Source organism: Mycteria americana, chromosome 2 (assembly GCF_035582795.1).
Source record: "Mycteria americana isolate JAX WOST 10 ecotype Jacksonville Zoo and Gardens chromosome 2, USCA_MyAme_1.0, whole genome shotgun sequence".
NCBI lineage: Eukaryota > Metazoa > Chordata > Aves > Ciconiiformes > Ciconiidae > Mycteria > Mycteria americana.
The window spans coordinates 22,520,199-22,533,970 of record NC_134366.1 but is presented as its reverse complement, the minus strand read 5'-3'; positions in this window follow the sequence as shown (position 1 = coordinate 22,533,970).

Below are 13,772 nucleotides of genomic sequence, written 5' to 3'. Positions count from 1 at the left end.
TTCTACAACAGTTTTCCATTTATGATATCGGTTTGTTCACAGCATTTATGCTGTGGTTTGTTTTTTTGAAAAAAGCTTGGTGTGGAATTTTGGGGGGTTTATTTTTAATCACCTTCAGAGCTTGTTGAAATAAAAGTACTTTGGTTAAAATAATTTTTACAATGGGGTGCTTTAGAAAACTGCATGTGTCTTTCCACTGCCAAACACTGCATTATTTTTGTTAATCTATATGTAGTAAATATATTGCAGGTAGTTTTTGCACTTCGAAAATATTTTGCATTTAATACACTGTTCACAAAGAACACTGTTAATCAGCTTCTCATTGTAAATGTAAATTATAATAAGGAAATTATAAATGTAAGGAAACATTTAAAAATATTCTCAAGTAAAATATCACAAAAGTTTTTCCTCCAAATTTATCCATTTTACTCAAAATATAGGATACTGTAATAAAGTAATTGATATGCATGCTATAGTCTAATTTATGAAATCGGACCCATTGTGTTAAAATAATTCATCATATTATGAGAGAAATCGTTCTGATTGTGTTTAGCAGCCTCTATGAGCATGCACCTTTGAGCATGCACAATTTTTGTCATGCTTGGATGAGGTTGGCAGGATCTGCTTTTTGAAAGTAGTCTTTACAGATTTTTAAGCTCTTTCGCTTAATTGAATTTGCTTAGTTTATTTGAAGTGGAATTAAGTTTTACAATAAGACTTTCCCTTCCCCCTTCCCCCTTCCCCAATGTGTTCATCTGTAAGCTAACTGTTGTTACTAGGTAGATCCAGTAATAATTTTAATGTTTCCCTCCCTGTTAATAATTTTAAGTCTGAATAAAGCTTATAGCATAAATAAGTACTAGAAAAAACACACCGGCAAATTGAGTAGTGAGTGTACTATCCTTCCTACCTTTTTTGTCCAGCTAAGATTTATCTGCTTCAATAATATATGGTAAGTGAAAACCATTTACTAAGGAAAAAAATATGTTTTGTGATCATAAAAAGTTGCTTTTCCTTTTGTACCTTTTAGCACATTAAAGTGGGTCATATGTGGTTGAGAAGGAAACCGTTTTCTTTCCTTTCTTTACCCTACAGTTCACAGTTACTGTAGCTTGCAAATATTCAAGTGTTCTCTATTATAATTTCATATTTTGAATTTTTGAAAAGTTCATTTGCTCTTCGTAAACTGAAATGTCCCCTGTAAAACATGCAATTTGAATTTTTTCCAGTTTTGAAAATAAAATTCTGCAGTCAAACTGGTAGTCATTTCACCGTGTAAATATTGTAACAGACACCAAAATCGGGTTTTGGGGTGTAAAAAAAGCTCTGATGAAAAATTACTTAAGTGTTTGATTTTGTGCTCTTCAAGTAATTTTTTTTAAGAGTCTGTACTTTCATTTGTGTTCTTGGTTTTTGGTAAAAAAAAAAAAAGCTTCTGGACAAAACATGACTTGTAGACAAATATGTACAGACAGATCAGTAATTTGTGTTGTGAAAATGAGGGTGGGGGGTGGGAAGTACAGCCAGTTGAATTCCAGTTTTTCTGTTCAATCCCAACACTATTTCATAAGGATAGGCTTTAAACAGTAGATACTTTTTCAGTGTCTTTGCCTAGTGCGTTAATTTTGACCTTCTTAATGTAACATGGTATGTTTCGTTTTTCCCCAGCAATTCCAAAAATCTTCCCAAATAATAAAGGGTTTTGAAGATGTTCTCAAAGCAGAAGGGCCAGAGTAGCAAAATAAGTATATGCTTATATTTACATGCTGTTACCTAGACATGATGCATCTCTCGCATAGGAATACACATCCTGAAACACTGAATAAAGTTGCCTTCCTGAAACCATGCTTTTTGTCACATTTAAAAAACAAACCCAGAAACCTCACATGTATGTTTGGCTTTAGTTTCTTAAATTAATGAAAGATAAGCATATGTTAAATGAAATGAGACTTTGTAGATACAAGCCAATGAATTACAGAATTTTGGATAGTTCAGAACTTCTGTGGGACTACACAAATGTCAGTGTAAATGGTTAAATCTGACGTAAAATTGCTTTGTTTTCAGAAAACTAAAGCTGGAACGTGTCAGCTTGCATAGGCACAAAAGTTCTCCTTTTGGCTGAATGTGACTTCTTTATAATTTACTTCATTAAGTGCAATGTTCAATCTGTTTGATATGTATCCCAGGTTTTTTTCACTGTTCACGAGTATGTTCGTGGCAGTTTGCATTAAGGGTGCACCTTGTCTTAGTCTCTCAACACTGGAGGTCAGGCTTAGGAAACAACCTGTCTTGGTTTCTTGATGGTGCCTTACTACCTTTCCATCCTGTCTCTAATTCGAGCCCTTGTCCTCCCCCCTCCCCCCCCCCCCCCCCCCGAGGTATTTTTGCCTTGTACTGTCTTGTCTAAAGATTCTGAAAAAGGCGTGTGAGGTACAGTACAAAAAAAAAAAAGTGCTCATACAGTACAGGTTTTACCAAGTAAGCTGCATTTTCCTCATACAGCTGTCTTGCTAAATCCAATCTCATTTCACTGTTCTCTCCTTTTTTTTGTTTTTAATTTTTTTTTTCCATAGCTTAAATACTTTCTCTGAGTTTGTCTGTATTCATGTTTACCTTCTAGCCCCGAGCCGTCTCCATTTCCAAGACATTGCTGGCATCTTATCTGGGGATCTAGAGAGTCCCCTAGCTGGATGTTCTACAGAACCTGGACAACACTTTCTGGTAGAGGGGCACAGATTTCCTGACGTTTAGCCAGGCAGGCTGTACTAACACTTGGGATTCATGTCACAGCTTCCTCCAATACCTATGGGCACTAGCAGTTTTCTAGTTTTAATCTCTGCAAGTTCTTCTGTATCAAATTTAAGGCTCGCTATTGACCACTGGGATTTTTCTTCTGAAATGTGTGCTGGTATCCTGATCTTGCAGGAGACTTTCCTTTTTTTTTTTTTTCTGTGAATAACAAATTCCATAAATATAATAGCTAGACAGAGATTTTTTTTTTTTTCAGCAGCAGTGTTGGTCTAGTGTCAGACTTCTGTTTTTGCTGTGCAAGCATATACTATGTTCAGGATATTAAGGTGTCTTATACAGATTTATATTATACTGCTGTAAATGGGTTGGCACATTGCTTTTTATTTCTTTATTTTTTGGAATTTCTTGCCTAGGTTGTAAAGAGCTTCAGTATCCCCAAGCCAGTGATTCTTTCCAGCTATTTAGACATGCTACACACAGTAATAGGAAGAGGACTTGGGCAGAGCTACTCAAAAAAATTTTTTTTATCAAAATAAAATTAATTGAAGAGTTGTTCTGTTAAATTTGTGGGGCTTTTTGTTTGTGTTTGTTCCTTGGTGAAGAGGTACCATAGTAGTGCAACACTGTCACTTTAAGTGTAGGGGTTAGGGAAAGCATTTCATCTTCGGTCCCTTCATTGGGGCACAGTGGGGGCCTGCATCTTGTGCAACTGTAGCCAGTTCACAAAACATCTTGGTTGGACACCTGCTTCCTTTCATCCCAGGAGGAGCTCCAACTTTGATCCTAAAGAAACTTTCACATCGTTTCAGCCATGGGAAGCATTGGTCTTTGGGGTTTTTTTAGTGAAGGGTGTTTGTTTTAGTGGACTGTTCCCTTTCAAAGTAAGAGCAAAACAAATCCAAATGGAAGAGGAGGAAGAAACTTGTTTGGATTTTTGTGTGTGTGTTTGGCTGTGCTTAGCATTTAGCTGAGTTTGCTCTTTCCTTTTGTAGAGTCTGCCATGTGAAAGAGCCTGGAAGGCAACAGTGAAGAGAGCAAATATGAAAAATGTGACCGTGATGCCAACACTAGCAATAGGAACTTGCATCTTGGAACAACCTTTAACTTTTTTTAAAATTAACTTGATGACCTTTTGACATTGAGTGTTTCTATATTTTGCTTCTTAGAGTAGGGCAATAGAAAGGTGCATACTGTCTGCGCAGTGTGTGGGGCACGTTGTTGCATACTAAGTTTCTGCCCTGGCCACCATGCAGGCAGCAGAATGAGGCTCTGAGAAAATGAGTGCTTCATGTAAATGATGTATTGAAAAGCAAGTTCTGACACTGAGCGAAGTTTCCATAATATCAGGTGTGATGCAACTTTGCTTTTTCTGACTTTCTCCATTTTTGGGACCATAGGCATCTCGATCCTTTCTTTTCATCTCTGTATTGGCTGTTGACAGCTGCATGCTGTTTATAGCAGCATAGATCTTGCTCTCTTGAGGTATCCAGGAAAATCAAAAGGCTTTTCATATATCCGAGTAGCTCAGAAGACATGGCTGTGTGTCATAAAAGCAAGGCTTAAATTGTCAACTCAGTATTTTTGCTGGGCATTTAACTGAAATTTACTGTAGAAAATTTTAGGGTTATGCCAGAATTAAACTGTTAGGCATCTGGTCTCTAATAAAATAGTTGTGCTACTTTTCAGTTAAGTCGATTTTTGTTTTGCTACGTAGGGATAAGCATTTCGTATAGAAAGCTTTCCTGTACGTAGTAACTGTAGACAATCCTCTGTTCCTCCGTTTGCACAGCAGTATGTGTCCCCTAGATGGCAGGAAAGGATCACTTTAACAGTGCCAAACCTGCATTAACTCGTGTGCTTCAGCATCGACCTGGGGGATTTTAAAAATACCTCAGTAAAACGAAGTTGTTGTGTATCACTAGCTACACATTTCTCAATGGAGAAAGCACAGAGGAGAGGAAAGTTGAATCACTTCTTCTGTGGGAGTGAAGTTTATGGTAAGTTTTGAATAAATTTGAAACTCAGTTCTGTATCTTAAAAGCATTTTGTCTTCATCATTTATGGTTCAAATTATATTCCACACCTTTTATTGTTGTTCCATCTGAGAATAGAGACAACAAGAAATTGAATACAATTCACGACATTTCATTTTTATAATAACCTGTCTGCTGTCCATGACATGCTTTATTTTCTTGAGGTCTGGTTTATTGACAGTTGTTCCTCTAAGGCTCTGCAAAGTTGTACTACTACTCCTCAGAAATTGCAAAGCAAATGTCTATAACATTTGTGATGTATAACACTTGAACTGTCAGTTGTACCTCTAAAATATACCTTTCTGTGTGTTTAGCTGCGATTATGATTTGTAGTCTCCTATATACTTATTACATATGAAGGCTAAATCAGGTAAAACGGCAGTTTCTTTGTAAGGTTTAGATCATCTTTAATGGTAAGCAGCACTCTAAATAACTGTGGTCCCAATGTGCAGTACCACCGATAGTACATTGGTGGGAGGTCTTTCATTGCCCATCTCATTTTTGTTGCAGTTGATGTAATGCATGTCTCCTGGGAAACGGTACTTAATTCTCACTAGTTTGTACAGTTGGTACTAAGTGATTCAGTATTTATCAAAAATGTATGAAATTAGAGAGCTAAGGAATGTAAAGTGGTACCAAATGTTGCAAAGTTCATGAAAATAAGTATCTGAGACGCAGTTGTTCCTGCAAGATTTTTCTTTCTCTGATATTCACATAGAGGTGAGAGGGGAAACTAGAACAAAAATTAAACTGTAGTGTTGAAATACTGCTTGCTGAGGAAAGGTTGGAAAGGAGCAAGGAAGCACAGTGTGGTGACACGTCATGCTACCAGTTCTTCAGTAATTGTGTCATTTGGAAAGCTGTATGCATTTGGTTTAGATTTGATAATTCAGAATAAGAAAAAAAAAATGATGTAGTGCTGTTTGACAGAATAGGATGCCAGCTTCTACTAAGGTGTGTCTTATTGGTGACTTTGATGAAGAAAGTAGAATTTGGGCAATCTTGGGTTGTACCTGAGGCTTGGTTGCCAGTGTGAATTCTTAACAAGTGTTCACGATCACCTCCCTCCTTATGGTGGTGAAATGAGGATCTTCAACTGCACTTCTTGTATAAAATAGAATTCTAGATGAAAAAAGTAGCTTTTTAGCCAAAAGGACGCTTTGGACACAAAAAGGACACTGCTTTTCTCTGACGAACCCAGAGGAGGTATTACACCACATCTGCCCCTCTGACATCCATCCATTTGACAGTTAGAGCTGCCTTTTCTCTAATTGTTGATGAACGAAATCAAACTAATCTCAAAACAATTGTTCTCAGCTTATTTGTAGTTCACAAGTTATTGTTTCAGGCCTGAAGAAAGATTTATACGAAACATTGCCAGTCTGTTCCAAATATGAAAATATATGGAAAATGTTTGGTCTACTTATGTTTTTAGAAAGACACAAGCTATATATGTGAACGTGTTCATTCAGTGGGTATCTGTAATGTCAGCATCCTCTCATATGCTTGGCACCTTCCAAAATACTTGGAAAAAGGTATTTACCCAAAACTGTTGGGCAATATCAAAGGAGTTTCAAGATGAATGGTGTGCAGTGAGGACAGAGACAGACAAAGGTGGAAGGAAGTGCAGGGAAGCAATAGCAGTGATAGGGTGCAGTTACTCAATGAGAGCAGTGCTGCACATGAAGAAGAAAATATCCTTCTCTTACTCATCTATTTCTGCCATTGCTTCTTGCTTTATATTTCCTCAGTTCATCCTTTTCTGATCACTCCTTTCACTTCTCTCTTTGCACATCCAGAATTCAGGCTAGTTACTTCTGTTTCGTTCTCTTTGATTAAAACTTGGAGTTTCTGCCAGGTGGAATGAGCCTGGAAGCAGGAAACATAGTAGAAGGCAGCAGCAGTGCAACCAAAGACGTTGCAATTGAAGTGGTAGACTAGAATTAGTGCTCTGTTCACAGGTAGAAGCAATGTTAATTTTGGGAAGACAGCAAAATAACTCTCCTCCTGTCCCTGCTAAATCTTTCCTTCATGACTTTGCAAAGCCCAGTGTCGTCATATTTAATCATGGAACAGTATTCAAGCCTCAGCTGGGTGGCACATGGGCAGAATTTAAAATTATTTTCTGTAAAATACTTTGAAATATGCACAAGAGGAAACAATCTTATATAAATGCAAATGGGAAGCTATAATTCTCTGTATTTCATGGTCTCATATTTTGTGTATTTCCCTTTATACAGTTTTTTTTAAAAAACTATTTACATTATTACTGTTGACAAGAGTAACGCCTAATAATTAGCACTTCATTTTTATGTCCACAATGAAAGTTACTGCTGGCCAAGCTTCTTTACAGGTGGAATTGACTTGTATGGTCTCAAAGGGCCCATCCTCCATAGTGAAAAAGAAGTGATAAACAGTGTGGAGCACCCGGGAGGGAGTGAAGTCTGTAAGATCATCATTTCTTCCAGCTCTTCTCTAAGTATATTCTTTAATGAAATGATGAGCAAGAACTTCTTGAAACTCACTTTCTATCTGTTCCTGCAGTGCATCTTTCCCAGCTGGTTGCAGAAATAACTTTTGTGTACAAGTTGTACCAAAGAGTTTAATGGATAAAACTTCAGACGTCTGTTGGGGTGGTTGGGAGCAGTCATGACCTAGCTCAGCCGTGCTCTTGAATCTGCAGGGTGAGATCCCCTTCTGTTCCCAAAGCTGCTTAGGTAGATGTACCAGCACAGGATTGTGTCAAAACCACACACACTTCAGGATTTGAACATGCTTTCTAAGAAAGCTCACCTGTAGATCTCCACACCCTGATTGCGTAGGTATACCCTTTCTGTGGCTGTATTGTCCAGCCCTCAGAAGCTGTCTCCAAAGCCCTACAGTGTACAGTGGCACATGGCGCACTCACTGCATCCGCAAAGAATGAGGTGGATCTGCCTCCGCAGATGACTTTGGTCTCACTGCACCGTTCTCCAGAAATGGCCATGATCACCAGTGAAGACACTGGAAGCTGAAATGAAAGGTACAAAGATAAAACGTAGTGAAAGTATTGGTTAAAATTTTCAGATGTAACCACTAACCTTTTGGAATTAAATTAATAAAAAGGCCCTGTTGGTCAGGAAAATGTCTACTGAATTCTTTCAAAGAATCTCAGAAACACGTTTCAAAAATAGTGCTGCTAAAACTGATAGTTACTTAAGAAAATCTTAGTAACTGGCTAATAACTGGTCAAAATCTTCTATGACAGTTTTAAGAAAAATATGACTGTTTTCTTTACAAAACAAAACTCTGGTTTCTGGCCTCTTACTTTTCAAGATTGCAGTTTTTAAGCAGTGTTTTCACTGAATCATTTTGAGTGCTTATAACTTTTCCATCAGCTTCTCCAACATCCCCTTGGGGGTTTTATTCCATTCTGTAGACAACAGAACTAGAGCAGAAAGGTCACTAGTTTGACCAGAGTCAAAAAGGAAGTTGCTGTCAGATATTAGGCTTGGAAATTTGTTATTCTAATCCCACGTTGAGACAAGGGGCTTTTGGTCAAGCTTTAAAGTTTGACAACAATATCTCTTCAGTCACCACCAATACTCAAACTCTGGTGTTGGGAGAAACTTTGAATGCATTTTTTAAAAATAGCATAACTAGAAATTTGGTATAGATTTCAGCTGAGTACACTACAGTTACATAGAAGCTGAAGAAGCCAATTGGAAGAATAATGTTGAAACTTGTAGGAAAATATGAATAACTGATTTTTTTAGAGATACATATACAAATTTCTCTTACATGTAAAGGAAATTGATGCAGATACATATTGTAGTCTGTCCAGTGAATATTGAACAAAATTAGTGTTGCTCCTACAAAGGCCCAAACACTCTGTTCTTAGCCCTGCTTTTCCCATCTAACAGTTGCTCTTGGACTCAGCACCTTTCAAAGATGAATACAAACTCTTAAAATATTTTCCCTTTGCTCTTTTATCAGTAAGTTGCAAGACAGCAGCTACTTGATAGAATCCATTTTCAGTTTAGTAGGAAATGTAGTAATATACTTCTGCTCTGGAGGAAAATTGGGAAGTAATTACTGTAGAATTAAATCCTATTGCTTCTGGGAAAATAAACACAATATATGAAGTGTCTGGGGACTTGCAGTAGGATACGTAATCCAACAGTCCTCATTCTTCTTTATAGAACTATCTAATTAGGAGTTAATGAACAAAATATTGGACTGCTTGCAATTCCATAGACTGATTTTCTGCAAGTGTTGTAGACCGTTTCTTTTGCTTCTTGTAAATCTTTTTATCCTTTTGCTTTGCTTTTTAGCTGCAATGAGAATGGGATCTTACATTAACATTAATTGTGTATATCTGGACAATAAGCAATTAAATTCAGTACCTTCTTAATTCAGTTGCTGGTCTGATTGGCTCTTCTGTGCAGTCAAGATTGTTTCTGCTAGTTTCTGTATAGATTTGTAAATATTTCTAAAAAAAAAGTTTATATGTGAGTTGAAATAAGGAGGGGGCAAAAGTATTCTCATCTAGGGTCAGACCATTTTTGCCTCATGTGAATCTGTGTCTGCCTTGCGCTGTGTGACTAATTTAGAAGCTTCTTTGGGAGAGAAAAGAATTTGAGGTTTTTAATTGTGCTGAACAAGTATTAGACAAGGGGCCCATGTGTGAGCCATGGGCTTTAGATTCCAACCTTTTTCTTTTCAGTTGTTGTTCTACTGACTTCTTGTCAGCTGGGATTTCTCAGCACTGAACACAAACTCTCTAAGATTCCTGGGCAGAGACTATATTGGTGAGAGAGTAGTAAACCCTGGCATACTGCTGTGCCCTGTTTTTACTCTGCCAGGATTTCTGGCTTAAGCCAAAGATCCACAGAGTCTCCCAACCAATTATAAGGTATAGACACAGTTTTAGATTAAAAGTTGTCCAATACACTTATAATGCAACAAGTAAAAATTAGCCACTAAGCTTATAAATCTACTTTAATATACATACGAATGAATTCAGGGTTATGGGAAAAAAATACTTGCAAGATTCATAAATATTTGATTGCTTTGAAACACAGATGTCAGTGGCTTTACTTTTAAAGCCTAGTACTAGAATCAGAGAGAATTTTAATATTGCTAAAATGCCATTGGAACTTCAGGCAAAACAGATCTAACTTAGGCTAGTAAATCTATTTCATTTCAAAGGAACAGAGCAATAAAACCCATGAAGCAGGCATTACCTGAAGGTAATTGACTGCATCTATGAGTTAAATGTTCCAAGGAAAAAGGGAAGACTGCTTCTAGCTGACAAGGTCAATTATCCCCTCCCTGTGTCCTTTTTGGGTGGTACTGGCCTTCTGAACACATCTGAAATTGTTAAATAAAACTTTTGAGAGCAGAATAATGTTTATTTTTAAATAAAATTCCTATTAACTGTTTTTAAAAACACAGTCATTAAAGAAATTTCAGTTGGAGTAATGAACAGAAATAGTACTAATCCTATGGATATATGCACTTCACTTCCAAGTAGTAGTTACGTACCTGTCATCACTTGTGGTTGGGTGGGATCTTATCATGGGATTTTTATGTTTTGTTTGTTTTTTTTGTTTTTTTTTTTTTTTTTAACATTGACTATAAAATTGCATTGTGTGATCAATGGAGTAGTTAAAGGTTGATGTACAGTTTTTGTATTTGGGCATCCCTGTAAGCCCTATTTCTATTGTGGGTGGAATCCTGTTGAAGTAGAAACAAATTAAATGTATGTGGGCCAAATCAGGCAGTGCTGAACCAAGTAGGGAATTGGTAAAAGGTCGGTCCACTGCTCCGGAAGCCAGTAGGCAGTGTTCTTTCTGTTTTGTTTCAGATGTTCCAGGTTCAGCTGGTGAGTCCCCCACACAAGAAGAGCCTCACCTGCTCTCTGTGCCGGAGGAGCATGAAGTAGATGGGCTCTCTCAGGCCCTCTCTCAGGATGTTCCTCAGGAAACATCCTCAAACTCTTCCCATAGCTATTTTGGCTTGATGCCCCTCTTATGGGCTTCTCAGTGCTGAAACACAGACCGTGATGCATCTTTTACTCTATTTGAGACTTTTTTTCTTCCCCTTTGGTAATACTGTATATAGATTGTACCTTTTCCCTTGCCTTAATTTCCTGTTCATTTACTTCATAAACTTCTTCAGTTGCGAATAAAATCTTTATTATAACATTTGAGTTTCATCTGTTTTCCTGCAGCTTTTCTCTCAAGAGCAACAATTACCATGTCCTGATAACACCAGATTGTTCATCTGTGTCCACTTTGAAATTAACATTCTGCTTTCTTTAAAATTGATAGCCCGTTCACTTTTTACTGCAATGTTATTCATTCCTTCCACTATGTTAATAATGCTGTTTCCAGCCCTCCTTATGCTGTTTATACTCTGCTAATATTTGCATTTGCTTGTGAAGGATCGTCTGTATTGTTTTATTTTGAAGTGACAGGCATATTCTTGGTTTGGGAATCTGCCACACAACTTAATGTTCTGTGCAACTTTTTGTCTTGTTTTGACTCCAGTGTTATCCTCTGCAAGTCCTTTTTCTCCCCTTCTCTCCCCCCTTTCTAGATTATATTTAAAAATCACAAGTTTATCTTTTCAGTCTTTAGTTGGAGACTCCTTCTGCCTTTGCTTATTCTTCATACTATCCATTTAAAAGTGTGCTTAAGCTATTTCAGAATGAGTTGCTTGCAAAAATAGTGTCCTGTGGCCGTCTTCCTCTCTTCCTTGAACCCACTTCTTGTAGCCAGAAATGGAAGTTCTGTTTTAAACCTTCTTGGTTGTCCTTCATGTTTCCAGAACATTTCAGCTGTTAACAGATATTCAGAGTATTTTCTTAGCTTCATGTGCTTCCTGATACCTTATTCAGTAATTGTCCAAAAGCAGACGCCTGCTTTGCCGGCTGTCTTACAGGGTGTTTGAGTAGGAGTGCAGAACGATGCTGCCTGTGTGGTGAAATGAGTAGGGGAAAAGGAGAAGGGAAAAGGCCTTGGAGGCAGAAGTGCCTTGGGTCTGCCCAGGCGAGGAAACATGGGAGTCTGCTTGAGTCAGAGGGCACTGCTCTGTGGCACCTGGAATAGAATAATTGAGGCTGCAAGATATCTTTAGAGCTCATTTAGTTCAGTGCTTGGCCAAAAACTTCAAACTTAGGCTTAGAGCCTTGTCCGGTTGTCTTGGTCTGAACCTCTTCGGGCACCGAGTGCTGGTGCTTGCCGGTGTTAGCCGCTTCACCTGCGGTCAGGTCTCCATGCCCAGGGCATCAGTTTGAGCATTCGTGTGACCACACTGAGAGTCAGCCGATTTGGCTAAAAATCAACCGTTAAGTGACTTCAAGAGAAATAATGACAACATTAGTGTTAACAACATCTTCTCTTGGCTCTTCCTGAAGGAAGTGAGGTGGAGAGATGCAGGAAAAAAGCAACCCTTTTGCAAATGCAGAACCTGTCCCTTCTTCCTTCCCCCCACGATGCACACACAGCGGGGTGTAGGAAACCTCTTGCATTTAAGCATGTGAGAAATTTCATCAATGTAAATTGTGCTTTGGAAGAACAGACAACACAATCAGAAGCTATTCAATTCTTTTTTACTTCCTGAAACAACCCCCAAAACAAAATTAAAAAATGCAGAAGTACATTTCTCGGCAATGTCTCAAATTTAGGCTCCATGCAAAAACAGAGTGGAAAAACAAGCATTTGCTGTAATTTTCTCAAAGTGCACTGAAAGCTATAGTTCAATTCAAATTCCAAGTCTGGAACTGGTGTGAAAAATATATGTAAAATCCAAACCCTGGTGTTTACTAAACAAACAAAAGCCTCACAAAACCTTCCTGTCCCAGATCTTGCTCAGCTTTTCCATAGCCTAATATTAAGCTCAATGACAGCCAAAGTATTCACTCTGGTTTATTCTTTGTTATAGAAAAACCTTTAATTTAGCCTCTAGGAGATTTGAACTTGCAATGGAGAGCTGTCACATTCACTCTGATTCTATGTGCAAATCTGCTAACTCTCACAGTTGTTCAGTGCTTTATACTGTTTATAAATAACCTTAAAATGATTTCTGCTGCACTGCATCGGGTTTTTGAAGCACATAGCATGCTAATAGGACAATCAAATGTCATGGGGATCAAGTTTTAGCAATATTACTTTGAATTCAACAACCAGCTCTAGTTCAGAGATCTTGCATTTCTGTTATTTAAATCCTTGTTTTTTTCATCTCAACGAGGGCAATGTAGTCAAAGGAAATGGAGGTGGGAGTGGAGCTGGGGGAGTGTGTGGCGAAAGGGGAAGCTTTAGGTACAGGAAAGCTATACAAGGTGGTATTCTATGGATAGTATGCAAAAAAAGAAATGGAGACTCAACTCTGATTTTTTTTGTTGTTCTTGTTTTGTTCTTTGTCATTCTCTGAATGTTTTTTCTATGGTTTCTGTGTTTCTGTCCTTTCCTTCCCAAGCTTCTAAGTGAAGCATCAGCTCAGAAGATTTCGAGTTTTCTTCTCAAGATTTGTATATTACAGTGGAGCTTAAGCTTAATAAATTAGGCTATCTGAATAGCATCGAGTGTTATAACTATACATGCCATTCTCATAAAGTAACTGATATTTTCAAGGTATTGCATGCATTTTTCATTTTAACAGTTTCCTCAACATAAAATAGTGCTTAATAACCTGATACCTGTGCAAATATAGACAATATGTATTTTAAATTCTTCCTGCCTGCACCAGTCCTACCTTCTGTTCTTCCCCCACCATATACTGGATGAAGTCTAAAGGATGTTAAAGGAGAAGCCGCTGCCCAAGCACTCACACGCCATTCCGGGAGTGGCACACACACCACCCCAGACTTTAACTGCTAGGACCCGAGTCCCTTCGCAGCGGCAGCTCCGCTGAGCTGATGGGTGCCCCTTTTCGACTCCTCGCTCGCGCACACGCTCGCTTTTGGGCGCTTTCTCTCCCCTCTGGCTCGACCCTAGGTTTCCC